This window comes from Heptranchias perlo, chromosome 4 (assembly GCF_035084215.1).
Source record: "Heptranchias perlo isolate sHepPer1 chromosome 4, sHepPer1.hap1, whole genome shotgun sequence".
In the NCBI taxonomy this organism is placed as follows: Eukaryota; Metazoa; Chordata; class Chondrichthyes; order Hexanchiformes; family Hexanchidae; genus Heptranchias; species Heptranchias perlo.
In genome coordinates, this window is record NC_090328.1 from 92,712,874 (window position 1) to 92,728,943 (window position 16,070).

Consider the following 16,070-nt stretch of genomic DNA (forward strand, 5'->3'; position numbering starts at 1 on the left):
AAATAATGTCCATAACTTTTGAACAGTGAATTTTTAAATGTCTCATAAAGCATTTTGTTTCATTTTAAACAGTACTCGAAGAAGGAGATTATTCTTTTTGCCAGATGCTTGCAAAAATGCTAAATGAGTCAGGACTATGATGCTGATTGTGCAACTGTTGCCCTGGAAACAAGTGGATCTTTTACAGGACACGGCACCAAAGGCACAGCCAAGCTGATTTTTTTTTTCTACATACATAGCTGCATAAAGTGTTAAAAGGCCCATTGGGCAGCTTATAAAATGTAGAGAGTGACTGATGATTCAAGGAGTCTTATATAGAGCACTTTACCCAACTTATGCTGTGTGGTTTACTGTGCTTTTTCTTAAATGTCATAATTCACTACTGTAATTTTACCAAGCTACGTGGCAATAACAATAAAATATGCTGATCTTTGCTTTTAAGATCAAGGATAGTAATAATCTAAAAGTGAAGTTGGGTAGGATTTGCTTTAATGCTGTATGAGTCTATAAATAAAATAGGATTGCCAGCCCGTTATAGAACCCGTCTGATTTTTATTCCATTGAGGTCAATCGAACCATAACAGGAAATAAATTCAGTAGCTGAATAAAGGATTTAAGTAATCAGAGCATATAAAGATAGAATATTATGTAGAAAACAATACACGGTGAACACATATCTCAAGCCAGCTTTCTCACACTGCACCAGATAAAAACCTCTGATAAAAAAGAGACTGAGACAAACTGAAAATGTATGAGTCATGGCAACCACATTTGTGGTCATGTTTTTTGAAAGTTTTATTTTTAAGATTTTGCAATAAACAACAGGCAAAATAAGCAAGTGCATAAGAACGATAATGCTTGACACATTAGAAAATTAACAGAATTGAACACATGAGTTTCTGTTCTCCAAGAATCTTTGGGGTGTGAAAAGGCACAAAGGGAAATAAAGTCATTCCTTTCATCAAAAATTATTACTGGATTTAGTAGATCTGTAGGGATCATGACTGAGGCCTCAAAGTGAAATAAATAAAACAATGAACATATATTTAAGAAAGATTTAGATAACACTTAAAGAAGAAAAAAATATTCAAGGTCACAGGGAAGGAGCAGGGAAATGGACAGGCAGCTCTGGTGCAAAAGCTCATAGTGTCACAGTCACAATAGGCTTAATACCTTCTTTCTGTACCAAACTTTCCATGATGCTGTGGTACTATCCTCTTCAAAGGACACAATTTGCCAGATGTTACTGGACTAGTAATTCAGAGGCCTGGACTAATAATCCAGAGTCACGAGTTCAAATCCCACCACGGGAGCTGGGGAATTTAAATTCAATTAATTAAATAAAATCTAGGATATAAAAAGCTTGTATCAGTAATGGTGGCCATTAAACTACCGGATTGTTGTAAAAACCCATCTGGTTCACTAAAGTCCTTTAGGGAAGGAAACCTGCCGTCCTTACCCGGTCTGGCCATTATGTGACTCCAGACCCACAGCAATGTGGTTGATTCTTAACCGCCCTCTGAAATGGCCTAACAAGCCACTCAGTTGTACAATCTCACTACAAAAAGTCATAATAAGAATAAAACTGGATGAACGACCTGGCATCGGACACAACAAAGTCAAACCAAGCCCAGTCAACCCTGCAGAGTCCTCCTCACTAACATCTGGGGACTTATGCCATAATTGGGAGAGCTGTCCCAAAGACTAGTCGAGCAACAGCCTGACATAGCCATACTCACAGAATCATACCTTTCAGCCAATGTCCCAGACTCTTTCATCACCATCCCTGGGTATGTCCTGTCCCACCGGCAGGACAGACCGACCAGAGGTGGCCCTGAGAGTCCTCAACATTGACTCCGGATCCCATGAAATCTCATGGCATCAGGTCAAACATGGGCAAGGAAACCTCCGGCTAATTACCACCAACCGCCCTCCCTCAGCTGATGAATCAGTCCTCCTCCATGTTGAGCACCACTTGGAGGAAGCACTGAGGGTAGCAAGGGCACAGAATGTACTCTGGGTGGGGAACTTCAATGTCTATCACCAAGAGTGGCTCGGTAGCACCACTACTGACAAAGCTGGCCGAGTCCTGAAGGACATAGCTGCCAGACTGGGCCTGCGGGAGGTGGTGCGTGAAACAACACGAGGGAAAAACCTACTTGACCTCGTCCTTACCAATCTACCTGTCGCAGTTGCATCTGTCCATAACAGTATTGGTAGGAGTGACCACCGCACAGTCCTTGTGGAGACGAAGTCCCATCTTCACACTGAGAACACCATCCAACGTGTTGTGTGGCACTACCACCGTGCTCAATTGGATAGATTCGGAACAGATCTAGCAGCTCAAAACTGGGCATCCATGAGGCGCTGTGGGCCATCAGCAGCAGCAGAATTGTATTCCAGCACAATCTGTAACCTCATGGTTCGGCATATTCCTCATTCTACCATCATCAATAATCCAGGGGATCAACCCTGGTTCAAAGAGGAGTGTAGAAGAGCATGCCAGGAGCAGCTCCAGACGTACCTAAAAATGAGGTGCCAACCCGGTGAAGCTACAACACAGGACTACATGCATGCTAAACAGCGGAAGCAACATGCTATAGACAGAGCTAAGCGATTCCACAACCAACGGATCAGATCAAAGCTCTGCAGTCCTGCCACATCCAGTCGTGAATGGTGGTGGACAATTAAACAACTAACGGGAGGAGGAGGCTCTGTAAACAGCCCCATCCTCAATGATGGCAGAGTCCAGAAAGTGAGTGCAAAAGGCAAGGCTGAAGCGTTTGCAACCATCTTCAGCCAGAAGTGCCGAGTAGATGATCCATCTCCGCCTCCTCCCAATATCCCCACCATCACAGAAGACAGTCTTCAGCCAATTGGATTCACTCCACATAATATCAAGAAATGGCTGAGTGCACGGGATACAGCAAAGGCTATGGGCCCCGACAACATCCTGACAGTAATGGTGAAGACTTGTGCTCCAGAACTACCCGCGCCTCTAGCCAAACTGTTCCAGTGCAGCTATAACACTGGCATCTACCTGACAATGTGGAAAATTGCCCAGGTATGTCCTGTCCACAAAAAGCAGGACAAGTCCAATCTAGTCAATTACCGTCCCATCAGTCTACTCTCAAACATCAGCGAAGTGATGGAAGGTGTCATCGACAGTGCTATCAAGGGGCACTTACTCACCAATAACCTGCTCACCAATGCTCAGTTTGGGTTCCACCAGGACCACTCAGCTCCAGACCTCATTACAGCCTTGGTCCAAACATGGACAAAAGAGATGAGTTCCAGAGGTGAGGTGAGAGTGACTGCCCTTGACATCAAGGCAACATTTGACCGAGTGTGGCACCAAGGAGCCCTAGTAAAATTGAAGTCAATGGGAGTCAGGGGGAAAACCCTCCAGTGCCTGGAGTTATACCCAGCACAAAGGAAGATGGTAGTGGTTGTTGGAGGCCAATCATCTCAGCCCCAGGACATCGCTGCAGGAGTTCCTCAGGGCAGTGTCCTAGGTCCAACCATCTTCAGCTGCTTCATCAATGACCTTCCCTCCATCATAAGGCCAGAAATGGGGATGTTCGCTGATGATTGCACAGTGTTCAGTTCCACTCGCAACCCCTCAGATAATGAAACAGTCCGTGTCCGCATGCAGCAAGACCGGGACAACATCCAGGCTTGGGCTGATAAGTGGCAAGTATATTCGCACCAGGCAAGTGCCAGGCAGTGACCATCTCCTACGAGAGAGTCTAACCACCTCCCCTTGACATTCAACGGCATTACCATCGCTGAATCCCCCATCATCAACACCCTGGGGGTCACCATTGACCAAAAACTTAACTGGACCAGCCACATAAATACAGTGGCTACAAAAGCAGGTCAGAGGCTGGGTATTCTGCAGTGAATGACTCACCACCTGACTCCCCAAAGCCTTTCCACCATCTACAAGGCACAAGTCAGGAGTGTGATGGAATACTCTCCACTTGCCTGGATGAGTGCAGCTCCAACAACACTCAAGAAGCTCCACACCATCCAGGACAAAGCAGCCCGCTTGATTGGCACCCCACCACCCTAAACATTCACTCCCTTCACCACCGGCGCATTGTGGCTGCAGTGTGTACCATCCACAGGTTGCACTGCAGCAACTCGCCAAGGCTTCTTCGAAGCACCTCCCAATCCTGCGACGTATACCACCTAGAAGGCAAGGGCAGCAGGCACATGGGAACCACACCACCTGCACGTTCCCCTCCAAGTCTCACACCATCCCGACTTAGAACATAAGAACATAAGAAATAGGAGCAGGAGTAGGCCAATCGGCCCCTCGAGCCTGCTCCACCATTCAATAAGATCATGGCTGATCTGATCCTAACCTCAAATCTAAATTCATGTCCAATTTCCTGCCCGCTCCCCGTAACCCCTAATTCCCTTTACTTCTAGGAAACTGTCTATTTCTGTTTTAAATTTATTTAATGATGTAGCTTCCACAGCTTCCTGGGGCAGCAAATTCCACAGACTTGGTAATATATCGCCGTTTCTTCATCGTCGCTGGGTCAAAATCCTAGAACTCCCTATCTAAGAGCACTGTGGGAGAACCTTCACCACACAGACTGCAGAGGTTCAAGAAGGCGGCTCATGACCACCTTCTCAAGGGCAATTAGGGATGGGCAATAAATGCTGGTCTTGCCAGTGACGCCCACATCCCATGAACAAAAAAAAATAATTGAGAAGCAGCCCCTCCTCCTCAAATATTTTATATCTGTCTTCACAGTAGAAAACACGAAAATTATACTGAAAATAGGGGGGAACCAAGAGTCTAATGAGAGTGAGTAATTAATATTAGTAAAGAAAAAGTACTGGAGAAATTAATGGGACTAAAAGCCAACAAATCCCCTGGACCTGATGGCCTACATCCTAGGGTTTTAAAAGAGGTGGCTGCAGAGATAGTGAATGCATTGGTTTTGATCTTCCAGAATTCACTAGATTCTAGAACGGTCCCCATGGATTGGAAGGTAGCAAATGTAACCCTGCTATTCAAGAAAGGAGGAAGAGTGAAAACAGGGAACTATAGGCCAGTTAGCCTGACATCAGTAGTAGGGAAAATGCTTGAATCTATTGCCAAGGATGTAGTAACAGGGCACTTAGAAAATCATAATATGATTAGGCAGAGTCAACTTGTTACACACATACTTGTTGCACAAGGTAAAGGCTCAAGGGGTTGGGGGTAATATATTAGCATGGATAGAGGATTGACTAAAGGACAAAAAACAAGCGAGTAGGGATAAACGGGTCATTCTCAGATTGGCAGTCTGTAGCTAGTGGGATGCCGCAAGGATCGGTGCTTGGGCTCAGCTATTTACAATCTATATTAATGACTTAGATGAAGGGACCGAGTGTAATGTATCCAAGTTTGCTGACAATGCAAAGCTAGGTGGCAAAGCAAGCTGTGAGGAGGACACAAAGAGTCTGCAAAGGGATATAGACAGATTAAGTGAGTGGGCAAAAAGATGGCAGATGGAGTATAATGTGGGGAAATGTGAGGTTATTCACTTTGGTGGGAAGAACAGAAAAACAGAATATTGTTTAAACGGTGAGAAACTATTAAATGTTGGTATTCAGAAAGATTTGGATGTCCTTGTACAAGAAACACAAAAAGTTAGTATGCAGGTACAGCAGGTAAGCAAATGGCATGTTGGCTTTTATTGCAAGGGGGTTGAGTACAAGAGTAAAGAAGTCTTACTACAATCGTACAGGGCTTTAGTGAGACCTCAGCTGGAGTACTGCATACAGTTTTGGTCTCCTTATCTAAGGAAGGATATACTTGCCTTGGAGGCGGTGCAATGAAGGTTCACTAGATTAATTCCTGGGATGAGAGGGTTGTCCTGTGAAGAGAGGTTGAGTAGAATGGGCCTATAATCTCTGGAGTTTAGAAGAATGAGAGGTGATCTCATTGAAACATATAAGATTCTGAGGGGGCTTGACAGGGTAGATGCTGAGAGACTGTTTCCCCTGGCTGGAGCGTCTAGAACTAGGGGGCATAGTCGCAGGATGAGAGGTCGGCCATTTAAGACTGAGATGAGAAGGAATTTCTTCATGCAGAGGGTTGTGAATCTTTGGAATTCTCTACCCCAGAGGGCAGTGGATGCTGAGTCATTGAATATATTCAAGGCTTAGATAGATAGTTTTTTGGACTCTAGTATATCAAAGGATATGGGGATCGGGCGGGAAAGTGGAGTTGAGGTCGAAGATCAGCCATGATCTGTTTGAAATGGCGAAGCAGACTCGAGGGGCTGTATGGCCTACTCCTGCTCCTATTTCTTATGTTCTTATGTTCAACACAGTTTTATGAAAAGGAAATTGTGTTTGACCAATCTATTAGTTTTGAGGGTGTAACGAGCAGGGTAGATAATGGGGAACCAGTGGATGTATTACATTTGGATTTTCAAAAGGCATTCAAAAAGGTGCCACACAAGAGGTTGTAAAACAAGATCGGGCTCATGGGATTGGGGGTAATATACTAGCATGGATTGACGATTGGTTAACGGACAGAAAACAGAGAGTAGGAATAAAGAGGTCATTTTCGGGTTGGCAGGTTGTGGGGTGCCGCTAGGATCCGTCCTTGGGCCTCAGCTGTTTACAATCTATATCAATGACTTAGATGAGGGGACCGAGTGTAATGTATCCAAATTTGCTAACGATACAAAGCTAAGTGGGAAAGTAAGCTGTGAGGAGGAAGTAAAGAGGCTGCAAAGGGATATAGAAAGGTTAAGTTAAGTGAGTGGGCGAGAAGGTGGCAGATGAAGTATAATGTGGGGAAATGTGAGGTTATTCACTTTGGTAGGAAGAATAGAAAAGCAGAATATCTTTTAAAATGCGAGAGACTAAGAAATGTTGGTAGTCTGAGGGATTTGGGTGTCCCTGTACATGAAACACAGAAAGTTAACATGCAGGTACAGCAAGCAATGAGGAAGGTAAATGGTATGATGGCATTTATTGCAAAGCGGGTTGGAGTATAAGAGTAAGGAGGTCTCGCTAAAATTATATATTGGCGGAGCAGGCTCGTGACACCACACCTGGAGTAGTGTGTACAGTTTTGGTCTCTTTACCTAAGGAAGGATATACTTGCCTTAGAGGGGTGGAATGAAGGTTCATTCGATTGATTCCTGGGATGAGAGAGTTGTCCTATGAGGAGAGATTGAGAAGAATGGGCCTATATTCTCTTCAGTTTAGAAGAATGAGAGGCGATCTCATTGAAATGTATAAAATTCTTAAAGAGCTTGACAGCGTAGATGCTGAGAGGCTATTTCTCCTGGCTGCAGAGTCTAGAATCAGGGGGTCATAGTCTCAAGGTAAAAGGTCAGCCATTTAGGACCGAGGTGAGGAAAAGTTTCTTCACCGTCAGAGGGTTGTGAATCTTTGGACTTCTCTATCCCAGAGGGCTATGGATGCTCAGTCGTTGAATATATTCAAGACTGAGATCGGTAGATTTTTGGAATCGAAGGGAATCAAGGGGGAAAGTGGAGCTGAGGTAGAAGATCAGCCATGATCTGAATGAATGGCAGAGCAGGCTCAAGGGGCCGTACAGCCTACTCCTGCTCCTATTTCTTATGTTCTTATGTAATAAGCATTCAACAATTTATTCACCAATAAATTTTCTAGCTGACTGTTCTCCCTAATTTAAAGGATCCTAAAAAGAGGAAATCATTTCAATTTCAAGGGGAGAAAGATCCATGAGCTCACCACCCATTTTCAGCAATCAATGCCTTTCTCCTTCGGCTCTGCATTAACTTGATCAATATTGCACGATAAATTCCATAAAGAAGAGACTTTTCTGTCCAACCAAGAAAATGATGATTTTCCTCTCATTCATTGAAAGATTTTTTTTAGGTCTAACTATATACAAAACAAACCAGAAAGTTGCAGAACAGGTTGTGCGGGAGCTGATCAACGGTGACGTCCATTCCCTGTAGATGTAGCAAATTCAGTAATAATTTTTAATGAAGGGAACGATTGAGTTTCTCATTGTGTCTTTACATACCCTAAAAATTCTTATGTTGCCAGACCATAATCTGTTATTGAAGTCCAAACACTAAATATTGATAAGCGACAACAGGTTTGGTCACTCTCACTGCAATTCAGGGTCACACCTGAATCATTAACCTATCTTTCAAGCATTGTTCAGATTTTTAATTGGCACTTCAAAAGATAGAAGAATGACCAAGTGAACAGACTGCTGAGGAAGAAACAGATCAGATGTGCCATGTGGGCAGTGGCCCCATATTATTGAGAACTACGTTATAGGGCACCCTTCGATAGCTCAGCTGGGTGAGGTAGTGAGTAGCTGATTCACACAAGCCAATAAAGTGATATAGTGTGGCAGGGAGGAGAAAAGTGGCCAGTGTTCCCGCTTCTGTTTGCTATCCAGCAAGCTCTGCTGAAACTGAGCACTTCTGGATATCAGATGAGGACAGGATAAGGCTCAGCTGTGATACTTTTTTTACTATTTGTTCTCGAGATGTGGTTTCTGGCATAAAGTTACATTTATTGAGCTTTGGGCCTTCTCTTTGAACCATAGCAGTGATGGTGCTCCCACAATGGTACGATGGAGGAAATTTCAAGGCTTTCCAAGGCTGTGAACTAGTTGAATCTGAAACTAGGGTCCTGAATTTAACTAAAGGAAATTATGAAAGTATGAGGTGTGAGTTGGCTATGATAGATTGGGGAACTTTCTGAAAGGGTTGACGATGGATAGGCAATTGCTAATATTTAAAGAACGTGTGCAGGAATTACAACAATTATTCATTCCTGTCTGGCGCAAAAATAAAACAGCAAAGGTGGCTCAACCATGGCTTATAAAAGAAATTAGGGATAGTATTAGATCCAAAGAGGAGGCAAATAAAATTGCCAGAAAAAGCGGCAAGCCTGAGGATGGGGAGCAGTTCAGAAATCAGCAAAGGAGGACAAAGAGATTGATTAAGAGGGGAAAAATAGAGTATGAGAATAAACTAGCAGGGAACATAAAAACTGACTGTAAAAGCTTCTATAAATATTTCAAGAGAAAAGGATTAGTGAAGACAAATGTAGGTCCCTTACAGTCAGAAATGGGGGAAATTCCAAGGCTTTCCAAGGTTATGAAGTAGTTGAATCTGAAACTAGGGTCCTGAATTTAAATAAAGGAAATTATGAAAGTATGAGGTGTGAGTTGGCTATGATAGATTGGGGAACTTTCTAAAAGGGATGATGGTGGATAGGCAATTGCTAATTATCCTGTCCTCATCTGATATCTAGAAGTGCTCAGTTTCAGCAGAGCTTACTGGATAGCAAACAGAAGCGGGAACACTGGCCACTTTTCTGCTCCCTGGCACACTATATCACTTTATTGGCTTGTGTGAATCAGCTACTCACTACCTCACCCAGCTGATCTATCGAGGGGTGCCCTATAACGTAGTTCTCAATGATATGGGGCCATTGCCCACATGGCGCATCTGATCTGTTTCTTTGTGCAGGAATTACAACAATTATTCATTCCTGTCTGGCGCAAAAAGAAATGGCAGAACAATTAAACACATACTCTGGTTCTGTCTTCACAAAGGAGGACACAAATAAACTCCCAGAAATGTTAGGGGACCAAGGGAGGAACTGAAGGAAACCAGTATTAGTAAAAAAATAGTGCTAGGGAAATTAATGGGGCTAAAGGCTGACAAATCCCCAGGGCCTGATAATCTACATCCCAGAGTACTAAAGGAAGTGGCCCTGGAAATAATGGATGCATTGGTGATCATCTTCCAAAATTCTATAGACTCTGGAACAGTTCCTACAGATTGAAGGGTGGCAAATGTAACCCCACTATTTAAAAAAGGAGGGAGAGAAAAAACAGGGAATTACAGACCAGTTAGCCTAACATCAGTAGTGGGGAAAATGCTAGCGTCTGTTATAAAAGATGTGATAACAGAACACTTGGAGGGCATTAACAGGATTGGACAAAGTCAGCATGGGTTTATGAAAGGGAAATCATGCTTAACAAATTTACTGGAGTTTTTTGAGGATGTAACTAGTAGAATAGATAGGGGAGAACCAGTGGATGTGGTGTATTTGGATTTTCAGAAGGCTTTTGATAAGGTCCCACACAAGAGGTTAGTGTGCAAAATTAAAGCACATGGGATTGGGGGGAATATACTGGCATGGATTGAGAATTGGTTGACAGACAGGAAACAGAGAGTAGGAACAAATGGGTCTTTTTCCGGGTGGCAGGCAGTGACTAGTGGGGTACTGCAGGAATCAGTGTTTGGGCCCCAGCTATTCACAATATATATCAATGATTTGGATGAGGGAACTAAATGTAACATTTCCAAGTTTGCAGACGACACAAAGCTGGGGTGGAATGTGAGCTGTGAGGAGGATGCAAAGAGGCTCCAATGTGATTTAGACAAGTTGGGTGAGTGGGCAAGAACATGCAGATGCAGTATAACGTGGATAAATGTGAGGTTATCCACTTTAGTTGTAAAAACAGAAAGGCAGATTATTATCTGAATGGTGATAGATTGGGAAAAGGGGAGGTGCAACGAGACCAGGATGTCCTTGTACACCAGTCGCTGAAAGCGAGCATTCAGGTGCAGCAAGCAGTTAGGAAGGAAATGGTATGTTGGCCTTCATTGCAAGAGGATTTGAGTACAGGAGCAGAGATGTCTTACTGCAGTTATACAGGGCCTTGGTGAGACCAAATCTGGAGTATTCACTAGAGTTTAGAAGAATGAGAGGTGATCTCATTGAAACATATAAAATTCTAACAGGACTAGACAGACTAGATGCAGGGAGGATGTTCCCGATGGCTGGGGAGTCCAGAACCAGGGGTCACAGTCTCAGGATACGGGGTATGCCATTCAGAACCGAGATGAGGAGAAATTTCTTCACTCAGGGTGGTGAACCTGTGGAATTCTCTACCACAGAAGGCAGTGGAGGCCAAGTCATTAGATGTATTCAAGGAGATGGATATATTTCTTAATGCTAAAGGGATCAAGGGATATGGGGAAAAAGCGGGAACAGGGTACTGAGTTAGACGATCAGCCATGATCATTTTGAATGGCGGAGCAGGCCCGAAGGGCCGAATGACCTATTCTTGCTCCTATTTTCTATGTTTCTATGCTTTCACCCAGTGACAATAAAGGAATAGAGATATGTGATCATGTTAGAATGGTGTGTGACTTGGAGGGGAACTTACAGGTGATGGTGGGGGATTTTTGACTTCCACTTGAAACGGGCGCAAAGTTGTCAGAGAGGCCATTCGTCCAACCAAAGTCTGCATCAGGAGGCCGGAACCGTTTTTGGTTTGGGCCGCACCTGAGAACTGCAGACGTCAAACGGGCACTCCACTGCAGCTCACAGGTTGTGATTGGCCAGGAAATCAGCCCGCTCCTACTCTAAGCCGGCCAGCAGGTGGGCCGAGAAGGGGGAGCCGATCTCAGAAGGAGAGGAGCACATGCCAGCAGGGAGCTGCAGTGATTTTGTAGGGTCAGGAGTAGCTCAAAAGTTCCCCCAAAAACATTTCTGGGCCTTTTGTGGAGCAGCCGCCAGTGGTCACTTTAAGGGCTGCTGCTTAGGCCGCTCACTGCCTGGTTAAAAATGATGTGGAGATGCCGGTGATGGACTGGGGTGGACAAATGTAAGCAATCTTACATTTGACTGCTGTGACTGTCTCCCAGCCTAATATATGCTGTGCGATTTTAGAACCTCACTCACCTGACGAAGGAGATAAGCTCCGAAAGCTTGTGATTTTCAAATAGAACTGTTGGACTATAACCTGGTGTTGTAAGATTGCTTACATTGGTTAAAAATGGGCGAAGAACTGCTTGCAACTGTATAAAATAATGCTGGTCAATAACAATACTTGTATTTCTATACTATTTTTCATGTTGAAGTGTCTTAAAGTGCTTTACAGGATGACTTACCTCTGAAGTTCAGTGACAACAACAGCCACCTGCACAAGTGACAGCCCACAAATAACAAGATGAAGAATTATTTAAACTGTTTTTTTGTGGTATTAGTTGAGGAAAGAATGTTAACCAGAACATCAGGTGAACACTCTGCTCTTTGTCAAATAGTGCCATGGGATCGTTAACATTTCCTTGAACCACCAGAACATCCAGGTAGGGTCTCAACCTATCACCTCAGGGTGGAAATTGCATAGCACCGGCTTGCCGGTGTAAACTGGGTGCAGAGAACAATCCCTGCACCGAAATAAATAGGCTCAAGGCCAAGGAACGCCTGAAAAATGGGCCACTCACGTTTAGCAATGGGATCAACTCCTGCGCAGACTGAGCGCAGGGCATCCCCGTGCTAAATTGGCATGCTTTATGCCCATTTTACACATGAAAAAAATTTCTAACCCTTCATCTGAAAGGCAGCACCTCTGATAGTAAGAACTTTCTCAGTACTCCAAATGCACTGGAGTGTCAGTCTCGATTATGTGCTCAGGTTCTGATGTGAGACTCAATCTTATACACTTCTATCCAGAGGCAGGAATACCACTGTTTGAGCCAAAAAGTGGATTTCATTGCCCCTTTGCACAACGCCACAAGATTTGGAGGGACTATAAACAGGACCTCATTTCTCTGCAGCCTTACCTCCTTCTCAAATTGTCATAGCCTTTGCTCTGGTGCAATGCGGTCGATATCTATCATGGGCAGTTGAACTGAAGCTGCCTTCGCAGGCTGTGAAGAAACACAGAAAGAGAAAGAAAGCAGCTAATTTAGCTGAATCAAAAATGGGCCCATGGCACAGTTGATTAAAAAAAAACACTTTTTCTCTCTCTCTTAATTGTCAGTGCACTACCTGATTTTCTATAATGTGTATGGCCATATTTTCAAACTCACCTGAAGGTGTGTCCCATGTGTGACTTGAAGCAGAATAGATTAAAACACAATTTGGACTAATCCTCAAACTAATTTCATGCACTAAGCTCCTCGCAGAGCTGCAGTAATTTGTAAATTATATCTTGAATTCCTCCAAACAGGCTAAGAACAGAAAGAATTTAAAATGGAAACCAGAGTTGTCATATGTACCTTCACATTACACTTGGATAGGAATGCTGCACTTTCAGCATTCTCCCTTACTGAAACTTTTAACGGCCAAAGCAGTAGCATAGCTTACAACAGCACATTATCGGGATTTTCCTTTGTGGTGTGCTTTCTCATGTACAGTCATCCACGCAATATAATGAAACAATGCAGGGCATAGTTCCACTTTACCCACAAGAAAGGGAAAGTACATTTTCATGAATTAGTACAGAATTGTCCAAAACTACCTTGGTTACTAATACAGATTGAGATAAGACCTTTGCTGGATCTTATACTCGTTGATGTAGCAACACTCTTCAACAAAAAAAGTTATTTTTCTTTTGCTTTTTCTTCTTTTCCCCGCACTTGGCAGCCACTCATTGTGGCGCACATTGTCCTTCAGCTAGAGAATTTAATACATCATATTTACATAGGTCCATTTATCACGATTCCCGTCGTCAAAACAACCAGCAGCAAGCACACAGCTAATCAAGCTACATCATTAAATAAATTTAAAACAGAAATCGACAGTTTCCTAGAAGTAAAGGGAATTAGGGGTTACGGGGAGCGGGCAGGAAATTGGACATGAATTTAAATTTGAGGTTAGGATCAGATCAGCCATGATCTTATTGAATGGCGGAGCAGGCTCGAGGGGCCGATTGGCCTACTCCTGCTCCTATTTCTAATGTTCTTATGTTCTTATTAATCTGATTTGATTAAGATTAATTTGCAATAGGGCGCATAACAATATTATTGTAATTTACAAAGAAATTAATTACATACATTATAATCTATGAACAATCTAAAGTAAAAAAGAGGGAGATAAAATTACCCCAAAGAATCGTAATGTAGTTGAATATGGCTTTTGTGCACTATTAGTTTGTGGCAAATGTCATCAGTGCATCAGACTGTATTAAGGATTTGGTCCATAGTGAGTTTCCCATCTCAGCCATGTTATCAGACAAGCAATAAACAGAGGCTATTTCCATAGGGACAGATGAAAGATCAATGAATGTGTCGTGTCAGGTCCTTATCACATACCTTCAGATGACATCTCAATAGTACCACTGACAGAGGTCTAAGAACAGGTGTCTCGACCACCTTCCTGTCTTAGAATCAGTTCATGGCGTGGAGTATAATCAATAAGAATGGAAGAATTTGTGTGTGATAACAAAAAAACGTTCTACCTTATGCATCTAATGTGTCCACTGACTTGTTTGTTATTTCACACACATTGTTGTACTTCTTAATATGGAGACAGAAAGCCAGATCCATCTGGTTAAGGTATTAAAGGTAGGTTCAGAGGGAGGGGGCAATCGTGGAAGGGGGCAGCCTGGGGTGGCAGCTCCCACATTATTCCTGCTCCTCCTGGCCTCACAAAAATAATTTTAAACTTACCTTTTGGGGCCTCTTCCTCGTGACCACCGGGTTTTACTGAGTATAGCGTCCCCGGCACCGCACTACATAGTAGGTCCTCTAAATTGTATTGGGGTCTTACGTACATCATAGGATCCCATTTTGCATAGATTATCAAGGTTTTGGCCTGATTTGGCTCCTCCTGGCTCCACAGAATGTTCTTTTTAATGTTTTACTCACCTTTACAGTGGTGGCCACTGGCTAGGCCACATCCACTTCCTGAAAACCCGTAGGCCTGCTCTGTTCAGGGTCCTTAAACAGGCATTACGCCCCTCAATAGCATACGCAAGGATTTTGGGTCAGACATTTTTCAGGCGTCCTTGGGGCGCAGGACAATGTGCCCTGAAATTGGTCCTTTTTGCACCCATTTTACGCCTGTAAAACAGGCCCAACGAGAACCAATTTCTATCCCAATATATGTCTCCCAAATCCAATTTACGATCCCCCCGCCATGCTGTCAGAAAGCCGGATCGGGACTACTTTACGACACTATCGTAAACTCCACCACATTTACTCAAATTAAAACGTTTAACAGATTTAAAATTTGAAACCACAATGGGACTTGAATGACAGTCATAGCTGCAATTTACATTCAGTATAGAGAGAACATGGCAACTATTTGAGGTTATTCTGCTTCCTAATTATGGATATTTTAGCTGCTATAAATTAGTCTGCTTTACGGCTGTGTGACAGCTGCGATGAAGCCAATTGTGGATATAAAAACAATGAGCCTGAGGATGGTGACAAGATGGGCCGCTGTGTGATTATTGTTTCTTTGTAGCCGATGTTGGCACCTGCTGGCCACTGGAGGAATGGCACCACTCTGTGCAGCAGTACGAGTGGCACAAACAAGCTGAAGTCCTGACTGGTCAATGTCTTGGACACATCAGAGAGAATCAAAACCACCCCAGTAAAGAGCGAATACAGGAAATCTGAAAGGAAACAGAAATTGCTGGAATTGCACAACACGTAGGTCAGCATCTGAAAGAGAAAAGACAGGGTTTTCATCAGACCTGCAGGACAAATATCGTGTGATCAGATGTCATGTGATCAAACATCACATGATCAAATGGCACATGATCAAACCTCCAGGAGTACGTCCAACCCTAATCCTTAGAGACACGGAGGCAATGGCCTCGTATTGGCGATGCTTTACTCTAACCACCAGTAGTCTGATGGGCACTGACTATGGCCAATTCATGCCACCCAAAACGTAATGGCAGTAATTCTGATGCTCGGGGAGTGCAGATCAGAATCCCCTCATTTAGAGCAGTGTACTGCAATGGTAAAATTCTGATTTTTTTGTTTCAGAGGATCCAAGTTTCACATTGTCCAAAGCCAAATAGAAACTCAAAGTTCTGCTAGCCTTTCAGATCTTATAAACAGTGGCCTAGGGAACAATCCCCACACCTGAATAGATAAGCCCAAAACACACTTAATATTGGGCCCTGGGCATCCCCAGGTAGCTCACCAGCGAAGAAGAATCAAAAATTGGGCCACTGGGATGCCAGCAGCGGCCCTCAGTTAAGTCTTTAAAGGATCGGGAAGCTGGGCAACCAGGTCAGGAGGGAGGGCAATCGGGTCGGGAGGGTAGCGATGGCCAGG

At 43.6% G+C, this 16,070-nt stretch overlaps 1 long non-coding RNA gene across 1 annotated transcript; it reads right to left on the reverse strand.

Annotated features, from left to right (window-relative positions):
* Positions 1-910: 910 nt before the first annotated feature.
* On the reverse strand, positions 911-15,089 carry LOC137320554 (uncharacterized). The gene is made up of 3 exons (XR_010962584.1): positions 14,646-15,089; positions 12,618-12,704; positions 911-1,313 (listed from the first exon to the last, which is right to left on the reverse strand). It is a non-coding gene; the product is annotated as an uncharacterized lncRNA (long non-coding RNA).
* Positions 15,090-16,070: the final 981 nt, after the last annotated feature.